Genomic DNA, 14,192 nt, shown 5'->3' with positions numbered 1-14,192 from the left:
TAGGTTGGAATCCAAGGGGTCTTTCCCTAGAGACCTGGCTGGCACCACAGTCCCAGGGACTGGAGTCACCTGAGCAATTTCAGAGGACTCTGCCTGCCACCCAGAAGGAAACTGTGGCATTTGGAACTCCGGAAATGATTCAGAGCAGGAGAAATCTGCATGGCCCACCTGAGGCCACCCACACATTCAGTGGCCTCTGGACACAAACATGGAGCCTGACACTCACCTTGGTCCATGCCCACAACTCAGCCCTCTGAGAGTCTTGCCACACAGCTGGAAGGTTGAACCTGCCATGATCCTAGGCTCCAATCCTAACGCTAGGTTGGCTTCTTAAAGGACCACACCCAGAGGCCTGGCTCCAAATCCCCAGGGAATGGGGACACCTGAGCGAAGCACAGGCTCATCCTACAACAAAGTCAGAAATCATGCCCTTTGGAATTGCAAAAAGGATGTAGAGCGGAGAAATACGAACGACATCTCGAACCATCCCTGTGCATTATACTTCCATACCAGACTGAACACAGAGCCTGGGCCTGAAACTCTCCTTAACTCTAGCCCTCAATTCAGATGTCTCTGAAGGTCTCCACACCTAAGCAGACAATACCTTCCATGCTCCTGGGACTACCCCTAACTTAGCTGAAGACATAGGTGAAAACACGAACACACCTTTCTACCAAAGGACTTACAAGTGACACATGAAAAAGTGCTCCACAGCAATAGCCATCAGGGAAATACAAATCCAAACCACAGTGAGATCCTACCTTACAACAGCTGGCATGGCTGAAATTATCGAGGCAGGAACAACAGATGTTGGTGGGGACATGGAGATGGGGGAACAGTCTTACACTGCTGGTGGGAATGCACTCTCATACCGCCACTCTGCCACATGTTATCGAGTTTCTTCCAGAACTTAAAAATAAAGCAACCCTATGACCCCACAATTACACTACTAGGTATTTACCACAAAGGTACAGATTGTGGGGTGCCTGGGTGGCTCAGAGGGTTAAGCCTCTGCCTTCAGCTAAGGTTGTGATCTCAGGGTCCTGGGATCAAGCTCCACATTGGGCTCTCTGCTCAGGAGAAAGACTGCTCCCCCCCACCACCTGCTTCTGATCTCTCTCTGTCAAATAAATAAATAAAATCTTTACAGAAAATACAGATTGAGTGAAAAGAAGTGGCATTTGTCCCCTAATGTTCATTATAGCATTATCCACTCTAGCCAAACTATGGGAAGAGCCCAGATGTCCATGGACAGATGAATGGATAAAGAAGATGTGGTTCATATCTACCATGGAATGTTATTCAGCCATCAGAGAGGGTGAAGACGAACCATCACATCCCCTGGATGGAACTGGAGGGTACTACGCTGAGCGAACTAAGGCTATCAGAGAAAGACAACCGGCACATGGGCTCACTCATGTGTGAAATAGGAGAAACACCACAGAGGACCAGAGGGGAAGGGAGGGAAAACTATATGAGAAGTCATCAGAGAGGGAGAAAAACCACGAGAGAGCCTTCATTCCAGAAACGAACTGAGGGCTGCTGGAGGGGAGGTGGATGTGGGACGGCGTAACTGGGCGGTGGGCATTAAGAAGGCACGTGACGCAGTGAGCACTGGGCGGCATACACGTCGGATCTGTTACCGAACGTACATCTGAAACTAATGATGGACTGTAAGTTGGCTCATTGAATCGAAGTTAAACAAAAAGAACTCCAACAAACACTCCTAAAAATCTGAACGGAACCACTGAAGAAACTGAACAGCCAACGCAATGTTGAGAAGAAAACAAAGCTGGAGGAGCCACAATTCCAGATTTCGAGTTGTACGACAGCTGTGGCCATCCTAACAGCATGGCACTGGCGCAAAAATGCACGCGGCGCCCTGGGGAGCAGGAGAGAAGCTCAGACATAAACCGCAATTGTGTGGCCAATTAGTCTTCCACAAAGCAGGCAAGAATATCGAAAAGGAAAAGGAAAAGTCTCTACAACAAACGGAGTTGGGAAAACTGGACAGCTATGCCCAGAAGAATGCAATTACTCTGCTTCCTTACGCCATAGAGACACAGAAGCTCAGAACAGTCTCAAGACCTCAATGGGAGACCTGAAACCATAAAAATCCTACAAGAGGGCACAGACGGTAACTTCTTGACATGGATCAAAGCCACATTTTTCTAGACTGTCTCCTGAGGCAAAGGAAATATAAGCAAAACTAAACTACTGGGATTGTATCACAATAAAATTTTCTGCACAGCAGAAGAACTAGGAAGAACTAATAATACTAACAAGACAACCTACTGAAAGGGAGAAGATATTTGCAAATATCCTGCACAGTGAAGGGACCATGTCCTAAATATGTGCAGTGGATACAACTCAACACCCATAAAACAAACAATCCAGTTAAAAAATAGTCCGAAGACATGAACAGACATTTCTCCAAAGAAGTACAGATGGCCAACAGTCCCATGAAAAGAAGTTCAGCATCACCCAAGCTCAGGAAAATGCAAGTCAGAAGTATAATGAGATATTAGCACAGACGTGAGAATGGCTCCTGTCCATGGCACAAGGAACGACGGGCGCTGGAGGATGAGGGAAAGGGAGCCCTCGTGCACTGCTGGTGGCAAAGCAATGTGCTGCAGCCACTCTGGGCAACAGCATGGAGGGCCCTGCAGACGTTACAAACTGAGCTGCCCTGGAGTCCAGCAACCACACTACTGGGTATTTACCCAAAGCATATGAAAACAATAACTCAAAAGCGTACACGCACTCCTGTGTTGCTTGCAGCATAATTTACAAGACACAATATGGAAGCAACACAAGTGTCTGTGGATAAAGTGATAAATGAAATAAGAGATGTGTACACACATACACACAATGGAATATTACTCAGCCAGAAAAAGAGTGAAACCTTGCCATTTGCAGCCACACGGATGGATGTAGAGAGGAGTATCCTAAGCGAAATTAGTCAGAGAAAGACAATACCATAGGACGTCACTCTTGCATAGAATTGAAGAAAAAACAAACATAAATGAAGGAGAAAAAAGAGACAAACCAAAATACAGATTCTTAACAACAGAGAACAAACCGACGGTCAGCAGCCGGGTGGCGGGAGGGACGGGTGAGGCAGATGAAGGGGCCTGAGAGCATCTGTCCTCGGTGAGCACTGAGTGACACGGAGAGCTACCGACTCACGCTACTGCACCCCTGAAACTCACACAACACTGCATGCTAACTGGCCTGTAATGAAAATAAACAACAAAAAAGATTTTTCTTTCGGTAGCTTATTCAAAAAAGCTTTGGTACACAACGTTCATATCCCCTACTTGGGAGAATTTCCTCAACAATATTCATTCACTCTCGGTCTTGAATTCAAATTTCACTGAATTCATCTATTTTCCCTGTTAATCCCAGCTCACAGGAGCCATGGTCCCTTTCCGTCCAGGATCAGCACCTATGCACTCAAGAGTGTGTAAGCAGAGATAGAAGCCACGTCATAATCCAGAAAGCTAGTACTGTTTCTGTTCTCTCTCTCTTTTTTTTAAGATTTTATTTATTTGACAGAGAGAGATCACAAGTAGGCAGAGAGGCAGGCAGAGTAAGAGGGAGGAAGTAGGCTCACCACTGAGCAGAGAGCCTGATGCAGGGCTCGATCCCAGGACCCTGGGATCATGACCTGAGCCAAAGGCAGAGGCTTTAATCCACTGAGCCACCCAGGCACCCCTGTTTCTGTTTTAGGATGCGGTGGTCACAGAGTGAGGGACAGGTTTCAGAGCAGGTTTGTTCTCTCTCCTGGATCACTAATTCAGTGGTTGTTCCCTGGATCCATCTGGCTAACAGGTTCCCTGTGGACGAGCTTCCAAGCACATCCACTAGAGACACAAAGGTGGACAAGCTAGCACAGATAGGAAGCAGGTCAAGCACAGACAAGGGTACGATCCCTCCCCTGATCCACGAACTGCCATGGGTGCGGGTATGGGAGACAGAAGCAATGGGAAACCACCAAGCTCACCAGCTGAATGCAGAAGGCACAGGTAAAGGGATCTCGAGATGTGAGGTGCGGACGCTGCTCTGAGCTTCTTCTGGGAGCTCAGAGGGCAGAAGGCATGAGAAAGAGAAACTGCCTGCACCTGGCTCGTGCCAGCTGCCCACCACCCCTGGCACACATCAGTCTATATAGCTGACACAGCCCGGGCTCAGGAGTGTCTGTTTCAGGTCCCTCTGGCTCCGGGGCTCGGGGACATGCTGAGGGAGGTGCAGCGAAGGCTCCCCTCCCAGGCCATCGCCTCTTTGAGCAGACAGCCCCGCAGGACAGCTGAAACCCACTGAGAAGTTCGACAGACAGCCACGGATGAACGAAGGCACGCAGACACAGAAAACAATATTGTTATTAAGGCCAGAGCTGTCATCTCAGGAACTGGGGACCGCTTCCCAAAACAGGACTGAGAGGCGGGCAGGCCAGGCTGAAAAGGGAGACGTGGCTCTCCTGATTGGGGACCTGCAGCCTCCTTCCAGGCAGGACATCGTCCTCACCTCACAAGGGACCGATGGAAGTGTTCTATCAGGGGTCTGGCAGTGCTGCCTCTTGAGAAGGCTACCCTGGCATCCGGTTGCACAGGGCAGAGGATGAGGGCAACTTGGAGGGAAGGCAACACCCTGGGGGGCCATGGGGCCAGAGCAGAGGCTCATGATCATGAAGATGATGAGAAGCAGGAGGTGGCAGCATGGGAGCCCCCGGCAGGAAAGTGCCACGGGCACAGCGCCCACAGCTACAGTGACTGGGCGCCTTCTGTGCCAGGCATGGCTCACATCAGCGGAGTCCAGTTTAGTGCTGACCACAACCCTAGGGAGTGTGCACAACCACTGCCTCCTTCTCCCCAGTGCTGCTGCCTAGGAATCCACAGTCACCAGATCCCGACAGTCTTCATGGAAACTGAGCACTGGCTCCCACCACACTCTGTCCCTCTGGTGGTGGTCTAGTGTGACCCTCGTGCCTGGCCAGAAACTGCTGTCTACCTGTCTCCACACAACCCAACACAGAAGGGTGTCCCTCAATTCCACAGGTTCTGGGGACAGATCCACAGGCCCCACTACCCCACCCACCACCAACCCCCAGTTGGTCACTTGGGACCTCGACTATTGTCATGAAACCCACCATGCTCTGTTTCTGTCACTTCCAACAGAAAGTCGTGTTTTCTTGTCCCCCAATTTACCATACATCCTGGTTGCTGACTTGGGACCATGCCATGAACCCACATGGGACCTTTCTGTTAGAGAAAGCCACCCTCCACCTCCTAGAAAATGTATCTAAGGAAGTACAAGTCCATCAGGGCTACAGTGTTAGGACACAGCCAGCATGGTAGTAATCAATAATCTAACAAGAGCTAACCACCTCTGCCCCAGTCTCACAAACCCTGTCCCCATAGACGTCATGGCCTCAGAAAATACACCAGCAAACTAAACTTTAAACTGAAAGCTCCATTCATGCTCTGGTTCAAATCTTGTCCAACCACAAGAGTATGAAAGTAGAAATCACAAGAAGTACAAGTCACAAGAAGAAAATGGGACAGTCAGAAATATGTGGAAATTCAACAACATGCTAGTGAACAATCAATAGCCAAATAAGAAATCAAAAGAAAATATGAAAGTACTATGAGACAAATGAAAAAGAGAATCTATGAAAAGTTATGGGGTGCAGCCAAAGTAGCTCTAAGGGGGAAGTTCATAGAAATTTGTTCCTCATCAATCCACCTGAAAGCTCCTCAGTAACCAACCTAATATATATAGGAAAGAAATGGGAAAAATAAAACAAACACAGCCCCAAATCAGTAGATAGAAGGGAATAACAAAATGGAAAGTAGAAATAAATCCAATGGAGACTAAAAAGACAAAATATCAACCAAAATACAAACTGCCTTTTTTGGAAAGATAAACCAAACTGACAAACTTTTACCTAGACTCACCAAGAAAGAGAGAGGGCTCCAATACAGTCAGCAAAGAAAGATAATTGATTCCTGTCTCACATCAAAATCCTAGAGGAGAACACAGACAACAACCACTTTGACCTTGGGCACTGCAACTTCTTGCAAGACATGTCCCTAAAGGACAGGGAAACATAAGCAAAAATTAACTTCTGGGACTCCATCAAGGTAAAAATCTTCTGCACAGCAAAGGAAACAATTAACAAAACTACAAGGCAACCTACAGAATGGGAGAAGATATTTGCAAATGGCATGACAGATACAAGGTCTGGTATCCAAGATCTACAAAGAACTGCTCAAACTCAACACTCAAGAAACAAAGAATCCACTCAGTAAGTGGGCAGAGGACAGGAGGAGACACTTCTCCAAGGAAGACCCGTAAATGGCAAACAGACAATGAAAAAACGCTCCACATCACTTGTCATCAGGGAATTCAAAACCACAATGAGATACCGCCTTCTAGCAGTCAGAATGGCTAAAATTAACAAGACAGGAAACAACAACTGTTGGCGAGGATGTGGAGAATAAGGAGCCCTCTTAGACTGTTGGTGGGAAAGCAAGCTGACACAGTCACTTTGGAAGACAGCATGGAGGTTCCTCAGAAAGTTAAAAATAGAGCTGCGGGGCACCTGGGTGGCTCAGTCGTTAAGCATCAGCCTTCGGCTCAGGTCATGATTCCAGGGTCCTGGGGTCGAGCCCTGCATCAGGCTCTCTGTTCAGCGGGGAGCCTGCTTTTCCTTCTCTCACTCCCCCTGCTTGTGTTCGATCTCTCACTGACAAATAAATAAAATCTTTTTTTAAAAAAAATAGAGCTTCCCTACAACCCTCCAATTGCACTCCTGGGTAATTACCCCAAAGATACAAATTCAGTGAAAAGAAGGGTCACATGCTCCCCAAGTTCATAGCAGCAATGTCCACAATAGCTAAACTGTGGGAGGAGCTGAGATGTCCTTCAAGAGAGGAATGGACAAAGAAGATGTGGTCCATGCATACCAAAGAATAGTCTTCAGTCATCAGAGGGGATGCATCCCCACCATTTGCATCAACATGGATAGAACTAGAAGAGGTTATGCTAAGTGAAATTAGTCAAGTGGAGAATGACAATAATCATATGGTGTCACTCACATGCGGAATGCAAGGACTAGCATGGAGGACCACAGAGGAAGGGAGGGAAAACTGAATGGGAAGAAGTCAGAGAGGGAGACAGACCATGAGAGACTCTTAATCATAGGAAACAAACTGGAGGAGAGTTAAGTTAGGAGAAAGGGTAGTTGGTTGATGCATATTAAGGAGGGGACACGTGATGATGAGCCCTAGGTGTTATATGCAACTAATGAATCATTGACCATGATGTCAAAAACTACCTTGGCTAACTGAATTTAAATTAAAAATGTGAAAAACTTTAAAAAAGTAAAGAAACATGAGCTATTACAATGAATAACCAAAAATACAAAGGCTCATTAGAGAGTACTGAGTACATAGAGGCTAATACCTTGGACAACATAGAAGAAATGGATAAATTCCTAACAACCTAAAATGAACCATGAAGGAAAAAAAAAATTCTGAACAGACTGATCACTGGTAAAAAGATTGATTCAATAATCAAGTCCTCTCAGGAAACAAATGCCCAAGACCAGACAGTTTCACTGAGGAGTTCAGCCAGATGGTAGAAGAAGAATTAACACCAACCCTTCCCAAACTGCTTTTTTAAAAAGGAGAGAAGAGGAGCACCTGGGGGGCTCAGTGGGTTAAAGCCTCTGCCTTTGGCTCAGGTCATGATCTCAGGGTCCTGGAATCGAGTCCCCGCATTGGATTCTCTGCTCAGCAGGGAGCCTGCTTCCCTCTCTGTCTGCCTGCCTCTCTGCCTACTTGTGATCTCTCTGTGTCAAATAAATAAACAAAATCTTAAAAAAAAAAAAAAAAGGAGAGAAGGGCATACGTTCAAACTCATTTCATGAAGGCAGCACTACCCTGCTACCAAAACAAGACAAGGACGCTACAAGAAAAGGAAAGGCCACTATCCCCAATGAACAGAGATGCAAAAATCCTCAACAAGTTATCGGCAACATTAATTCAACAACCCATCAGGAGAATCACACAACACGATCCAGTGGGATTTATTGCAGGGACACAGGGATGACTCCACACCTGCACATCCACCAATAGCATGCATCACCTTAACAAAATAAAAGATAAAAATCCTAGGATTGTTACAATAGAGCAGAAAGACATTTGACAGGATTCAATACGCATTTATGATAGAGACTAAACCATCCGGGTACTGAGGGAACAAACCTCCACCAAACAAAGGCCTATATGAAAAGCCCACAGCTGATGTTATACTCGATGGTAAAATGCTGAAAACTTTCCCACTACCAGCAAGAACACGATAAAGATGCCCACTCTCTCCACTTTCATTCATCGTTGTACTGAAAGCCCTAGCCAAACCATTTAGACCAAAAAAAAAAAAAAAAAAAAATCTAAATAGCAAAAGAAGATGGTCACTATTTGCAGATGACATGATACCATATGCAGAAATCCCTAAAGAGTCCACAAAAAAAACCCAAAACTGTTACAATAAACAAATTCAGTAAAGCCACAGTATACAAAGTCAATATACAGAGACTAGTTACATTTCTTTCTTTTGTATTAATTTGACAGAGAGAGAGTATGCATAGCAAGGGAGCAGAAGAGGGTGGGGGAAAAGGAGACTCCCTGCTGAGCAGGGAGCCCAGTGCTGGATCATTCCCAGAAACCCAGGATCATGATGTGACCTGAAGGAAAACACTTGACTGACTGAGCCACCCACGTGCCCCAACTTATATTTCTGTTTACTGATGACCAACTTTCACAAAGACAAATTAAGAAAGCAATGCCATTGACAATTGCATCATGCAAAAAATAATCTAGGAATAAAAGTAATCAAGAATGAGAAAGACCTGCTATCCTGAACACATGGCAAAAAAGGAAGGAAAAATGTGTGCGTATTGGTGGGTGAATGTATGGGCCAAAGGTTTGGAAGACAACACAAATAAATGCAAGCATACGCCATGCTCATTAACTGGAAGAGTTAATAATGTTCACATTTACACCATACCAAACACAATCTACACTTGGGATGAAATCCTGACCTGAATTACAATGGCATTATTCAGAGAAATAAAAGACAGTCCTAAAATTTATATGGAATCACAAAAGACCCCAAACACCCAAAGCACTCTGGAGAAAGAAGGAGAGAGAGAGTCCGAGATGGCGGAGGAGTAGCAGACCTTCATTTCATCCGGCACAAGGAATTTAGCTAGATAGCCATCAAACCATTCCGAACACCTGCAAATTCAAGCGAGAGCCTATAAAAGAATACCAGCAACTCTACAAATGGAAAAGCAACCACTTTCCACAAGGTAGGAGGTACAGCGGAGTGAGTCTAAGCTGATAGTTGGGAAGATAAACCCTGCAGGGAGGAGCCTCTGTCCGCCGGCTACTGCCAGGGCTAGGGGCAGCAGAGCACAAAACCGGAGCTTTTAGAAGTCTGCTCTGGTGAGGGATGTCGCTCTAGCCGCTGGGCAGGGTTGGAACCCTCAATGGGACAGTGTGATCTCAGGATCCTTGTGGTCCCAGGAAGACCAGGGGTGCTTGAGGGCAGCAGAGCTCCCAAGTGAGCTGCAAAGAGTAAGCCCCAGGAGCGGGCTCTAAGCTGGAGGCTGCCATCAACTGTGATTCACGGCACAGTCTTGCCACTGCTCTGTGAGAAGGGGCCCAAGAAGCGGCACACCTGGGGAGAGCCCCCTCTCCCCCAGGAGGAGTGGTGTCTGAGCATGCAGCAGGCATCTGCTGGCTTTGAGACTCCAAACAGGGTCATGTGCCAGAGACAGATATACCTGGTCTCAGGTCCAGTGAGCACGGAGTGTGGACAGAGACCAGGGAGACACAAAGATTTGACCGCTTTTCTGTGAGGGCGCACTGAGGAGTGGGGCCCGAGCTCTCAGTTCCAGGGTGAGAGATTGGGAAGCTGCCATGTTCACTCTCATCCCAAAAGACTGGGATCATCCCCTGCATATTTGCAGACCACGATGCTTTGAAAATGGAACTCGATCGGAAGAGGAAAGGTGGAAACAACTCAAATACATGCAGGCTAGAGAGCATCCTGAAAGAATGAATGGGTCAACCAGTCAATTCATAATGAATTTTTTAAATTCATGGAAATACAAGGGAATGAAAACACAACCATTCAATATCTTTGGGATGCAGCAAAGGTGGTCCTAAGAGGGAAGTATATCACACTACAAGCCTTTCTCAAGAAAGATTTTATTTATTTATTTGACAGAGAGAGATCACAAGTAGGCAGAGAGGCAGGCAGAGAGAGAGGGGGGAAGCAGGCTTCCTGCTGAGCAGAGAGCCCGATGCGGGACTCGATCCCAGGACCCTGAGATCATGACCTGAGCCGAAGGCAGCGGCTTAACCCACTGAGCCACCCAGGCGCCCAATAAATAAAATCTTTAAAAAAAAATAAAAATAAATAAAAGAACATAGGATGGAAAGTCTATGTCAACAAATCAGGCAGTTCCCAAGAAATGGATGCATTCCCACAAACATAGAAACTATCAAAACTGAACTGGGAAGAAAAGAAAACCTGAGGAGACCCATAATCAGCAACGAGATTGAAGCAGTATCAAAATCCCACAGGAAACAAGAGCCCAGCTCCAGATGGCTTCCCAGAGGAATTCTACCAAACATTTAAAGAAGATTTCACACCTATTCTTCTGAAACTCCCAAAAAATAGAAATGGAGGGAAAAGAACCAACCCTTTTCATGTCCAGCATTACCTTGATCCCAAAACCAGACAAAGGCCCCACCCAAAAGGAGAATTACAAACCACTATCCTTGATGTATATGGATGCAAAAATTCTCACCAACATAATAACCAATAGGATCCAAAAGCCCATTAAAAGGATGATTCCCCATGACCAAATCAAATTTATGCCTGGGCTGCAAGGGTGGTTCGACAACCACAAATCAATGCATGGAATCCACTACCTTAATAGAATAAAGAACAAGAACCATAGGATCCTCTCAATAGATGCAAAAAAAGCATTTGGCAAATTAAAGCATCCTTTCTTGATCAAAACTCTTCAGCATGGAAGGATAGAAGGTACATACCTCCACATCATAAAGGTTATTGATGGGAAACCCACAACGAATAACATTCCCAATGGGGAAAAACTGAGAGCTTTTCCCTTCAGTTCAGGAACACGACAGGGATGCTCATTCTCATCACTAGTCCTAGGATTCCTAGACTCAACCATCAGACAAAAAAAAGAAACAAAAGGCATCTGAATCAGCAAAGAAGAATTCAAACTCTCACGCTTTGCAGATAGTAGGATACTTCCTGTGGAAAACCCAAAAGACTCAACCCCCAAAACTGCAAGAACTCATCCAGGAATTCCATAAAGTGGCAGAATATAAAATCAATGCACAGAAATCACTTGCAGTTGTCTAGAGCAACAATGAGATCAGGAGAAATTAAGGAGTCCATCCTATGTGTAATTTCACAACAAATTGTAAGATACTTAGGAATCCATCTAACTGACGAGCCCCACATCAGGCTCTCTGCTCCACAAGGAGCCCATTTTCTCCTCTCTCTCTGCCTGCCTCTCTGCCTACTTGTGATCTCCATCAAATAAATAAATAAATTTTTTTTAAAAACCTCTTCATAGTATAGGGATAGAGGTAACGTTCCTCAACCTCATAAAATCTATCTATGAAAAACCCACAGTGAATACCATTCTCAATGGAGAGAAGCTAACAGCCTTCCCTTTGAGATCAGGAACACGACAAGGATGCCCACTCTCAGCACTGTTGTTCAATATAGTACTAGAAGTCCCAGCGACAGCAATCAGAAAACAAAAAGAAATAAAAGGTATCAAATTGGCAAAGAAGAAGTCAAACTCTCTCTCTTCAGAGATGACATGATACTTTATATGGAAAACCCAAGAGACTCCACCCCCAAACTACTAGAACTCATACAGCAATTCAGTAATGTGACAGGATACAGAATCAATGCACAGAAATCAGCTGATTTATTAAACATAAACAATGAAAATATAGAAAGAGAAATTAGAGAATTGATTCCATTTACTATGGCACCAAGAACCATAAGATAACTTGGAATAAACCTAACCAAGGAGGTAAAGGATCTGTACTTGAAGAACTAAAGAACACTCATGAAAGAAATTGAAGAAGACACAAAATGATGGAAAAGCATTCCATGCTCATGGGTCAGAATAAACAGTGTGAAAATGTCTATGCTTCCCAGGGCAATCTACACTTTCAATGCCATCCCGGTCAAAATACCATTGACATTTTTCATGGAGCTGGAACAAACAATCCTAAAATTGATATGGAACCAGAAAAGACCCCAAATCACCAGGGGAACGTTGAAAAAAGAAAACCAAAGCTGGGTGCAACATGTTGCCAACATCAAGCACTATTACAAAGCTGTGATCATCAAGACAATATGGTCCTGGCACAAAAACTGACACATAGACCAATGGAATAGAATAAAGAACCCAGAAATGGACCCTCAACTCTATGGTCAACTCACCTGCAGCAAGGCAGGAAAGAATAGTCAATGGAAAAAAGACAGTCTCTTCAATAAGTGGTGCTGGGAAAATTGGACAGCCACATGCAGAAAAATGAAACTGGACCATTCTCTGACTCCATACACAAAGATAAACCCAAAATAGATGAAAGACCTCAATGTGAGATGGGAATCCATCCTAGAGGAGAACACAAGCAGTCACCTCTGTGACCTCAGCCACAGCAACTTCTTGCTAGACATTCCTTCAAAAGCAAGGGAAACAAAGGCAAAAATGAACTATTGGAACTTCCTCAAGAAGTTCCTCAAGCTTTTGCACAGTTAAGGAAACAGTTAACAAAACAAAGAGACAACTCGCAGAATGGGAGAAGACATTCGTAAATGAAATTACAGATAAAGGGCTGGTATCCAAGATCAATATAGAACTTCTCAAACTCAACACCCAAAAAACAGATAATCATGTCAAAAAATGGGCAGAAGACAGGAACAGACACTTCTCCAAAGAAGACATACAAATGGCTAACAGACACATGAAAAAATTTTCATCATTAGCCATCAGGGAAATTCAAATCAAAACCACATTGAGATACCACCTTACACCAGTTAGAATGGCCAAAATTAACAAGACTAGAAACAACAAGTGCTAGAGAGGATGTGGATAAAGGGGAACCCACTTAACATTGTTGGTGGGAATGCAAGTTGGTGCAGCCACTTAGGAGAACAGTATGGAGATTCCTTAAGAAATTAAAAATAGAACTTCCCTATGACCCTGCAATTGCATTACTGGGTATTTACCCCAAAGATACAGATGGAGTGAAAGGAAGGGCCATATGTACCCCAATGTTCATAGTACCAATGGCCACAGTTGCCAAACTGTGGAAAGAGCCAAAATGCCCTTTGGCAGATGAATGGATGAAGAAGATGTGGTCCATATGTACAATGAAGTATTATGCCTCCATCAGAAAGGATGAATACCCAACTTTTGCATCAACATGGACAGGACTGGAGGAGATTATGCTGAGTGAAATAAGTCAAGCAGAGAAAGTCAATTATCATATGGTTTCACTTACTTGTGGAGCATAAGGAATATCATGGAAGACATTAGGAAAATGAAAGGAAAAGTGAATTGGGGGGAAAACAGAGGGGGAGATGAACCATGAGATACTGTGGACTCTGAGGAACAAACAGGGTTTTGGAGGGGAGTGGGTAGAGGGGATAGTTGATCCTAGTGGTGGGTGTTATGGAGGGTACTGATTGCATGGAGCACTGGATGTGGTATATAAACAATGAATCTTGGAACACTACAAAATTAAATTACATTTAAAAAAGGAAAGAAAGAAAGAAGTTTGTTGAGGGGGTAGAAGTTCAGAGTTCTCCTGGACACAAACACCAGCAAGTCCACTGAGACAGGCGCCTTCCCAGGCAGACGGAACACAGATGACCTCCTGCCCCCGAAACCTGCTCCTTCACCTGGCTCAGAACAACCCAGAAGAGCTGGGAGTTACCTCAATTCCTCCTTTCTCCCAGTTGCCTGTGGGCTGCTTCCCACCGAGCCCCCTGCTGAGATGAGCACAGGAGAACCCGACAGGAAGCCAGTTTCCTATCCCGTCTGCGGCAGGAGG

The sequence above is a fragment of the Mustela erminea genome, chromosome 4, assembly GCF_009829155.1.
Source record: "Mustela erminea isolate mMusErm1 chromosome 4, mMusErm1.Pri, whole genome shotgun sequence".
Taxonomy (NCBI): Eukaryota; Metazoa; Chordata; class Mammalia; order Carnivora; family Mustelidae; genus Mustela; species Mustela erminea.
This window is presented reverse-complemented; position numbering follows the sequence as displayed.